Source organism: Cavia porcellus, unplaced genomic scaffold (genome assembly GCF_034190915.1).
Source record: "Cavia porcellus strain 051 isolate PalLab524CR breed Dunkin Hartley unplaced genomic scaffold, mCavPor4.1 scaffold_20, whole genome shotgun sequence".
Classification (NCBI taxonomy): Eukaryota; Metazoa; Chordata; class Mammalia; order Rodentia; family Caviidae; genus Cavia; species Cavia porcellus.
In genome coordinates this window covers 68,474,542-68,476,800 of record NW_026947503.1, presented here as the reverse complement: position 1 = coordinate 68,476,800, position 2,259 = coordinate 68,474,542, and positions in this window count along the sequence as shown.

The window sequence follows — 2,259 nt, the reverse complement described above, 5'->3', positions numbered from 1 at the left end:
TTGTGTTATTGCTTATTTGATTTTTTCATGTCTATTATGTTTTATATAGTTGGGTGCTCCCATATTTGATGCATATATATTTATGACTGTTATCTCTTCCTCTTGAATTTTTCCCCTAACAAGTATATAGTGACCTTCTTTATCTCTTTTGATCATTTTTGTTTTGAAGTTCACATTGTCTGCAAAGAGGACCGCTACCCCTTGTTTTTTTTCAGAATCTGTTGCATGGAATATTATTTGCCATACTTTGACTTTTAGTGTGTTAGTTTCTTTTTAAGTTAAATATGTTTCTTGTATTTAGCACATTATTGGATCTTGTTTCTTAATCCATCCTGCCAATGTGTTTCTTTTCATTGGTGAATTGAGGCTATTTACGTTGATGGCTATAACTGATATGTACTGATTTATCTTTGCATGCTATTTTCCTTTTGTTGGTTCCCTGGTTTTCCCCTCTGTTTAATTGCTTACCCTGCCATGGTTTCTTTTTGATGATGTTCTTGAAATTGTGGTCATGTTTGTGTCTATCTAGAATATCTCTCAGTACTCTTTGTAGGATTAATTAGCTAGTCGTGAATTTACTCAGTTGTTCTTTGTTACAGAAGTATCTTATTTTTCCATTAATTTTGAAAGATATTTTTTCAGGGTACATCAATCTGTGTTGGAAATTGTTTTCTTTCAGGGCTTGAAATATTTCATTCCAAGTTCTTCTTGACTTGAGCATTTGTGTTGAAAAGCCAGCCATGATTCTGTTAGATTTCCTTTATAGGTGATCTGTTTCTTTTCTTTAACACACTTTAATATTCTGTTTTCATGCTGGATTTCTGGGATCTTGATTATTATATGTCAAGTGTGGATTTATTTTGGTCAATGGCGAGAACAGAAGCCCGTTTCCAAACCCTTTCTTACAAGTTGCAGCAGCTTCCAGTCAATGGCAGGACCCACCCCCACCTCATTTTTCACTTCTCATTTTGAGATAAGGTCTTGCTGAGTTGCTGAATTGTCCAGCCTGGGCTTGAATTTTCAGCCCTCCTGCCTCAGCCTGCCAGAATGCTGGGATTACAAGTGTGGGCTACCATGCCTGGCTGTTTGGCAGGGGTTTTGTGTCAAATGCCTAGTTTGGCAAAGTTTAGAAAATAGTTGAAAAGGAAAAAATGTTTACACTGCTACATCTGACCTCTGTATTTAGGTACTTCTTAAATGAATTTTCTGTAGTTGAAGTCTTTCTGGGAGCTGGGGAGTCTCAAGATGGAATCTGAGTCCTCACTCTTGGTCAACATGATTTATCTCCAGATGCAGAGTTCAGTGCATAGCTTCATGTCCATGGGACATTTTCACACCTGAATTCAGTAAAAATGTTTTATTATGTTTATTAAATTCAGATACTAAATGATAAGCTATGAACAAATTTTTCATTTCTATTTTTTGGGGGCTTTTCATTATTATTGTTGTTGTTGTTTTAAAAACACTTGAGACTGCCTGTGTTAAAATGTGCTCTATGGAGCTGGAAGTGGTGGTACAAGTTTTTAATCCCAGCTGCTCAGAAGAATGAGGCAGGGGGATTGGAATTTCAGTGCCCTGGGTAGCTTAGTGAGATCCTATTTTAAAATTTTTTTTTTTAAATTATATATATATATATGTATATATGTATATATATATATATATATACATATATACATATATATATATGTATGTATATATACATGTTATATGAACTTTCTTATCCTAAAATAGTTTCCCTTTCCTTTTTATATTGCACAGGGCATATTGTCTACTGGGAATAAATTGAGTATCTTAGAAACTCGTAATCCTATTGGATATGGTAGTATGTCCTGTAACATCTACTCAGGAGGCTAAGGCAGGAAGCTCACAAATATGAAACCAATTTGGACAATTTTAGAAGTCCCTGTTTCAAAATAAAAAGGACTGGGAATATAATCCAGTGTAAAACACATGGCTAGCATGCATGAGGGCCTTGATTCCTTCCCCAGTACTGAAAAAAATAAAAACCAAAAAAAAAGTTACTACAAACATTCTCATTGAACAATCAAGTTTCATTCCTTTGACTAGGTCACTAAATGAATTGGTTGCTAAATGAGGGACTGCATATAGTATGTACATTATTATAATATTCACAACAAAGAAATAGTCAAAGGAAACTCCCACTGAATGACTTTGCTTTTATTTACATACCTCTTACATGCATTACTGTTATATATAATAATATAAAACTACTACTGTACTGTACAGTACAATCAGTAA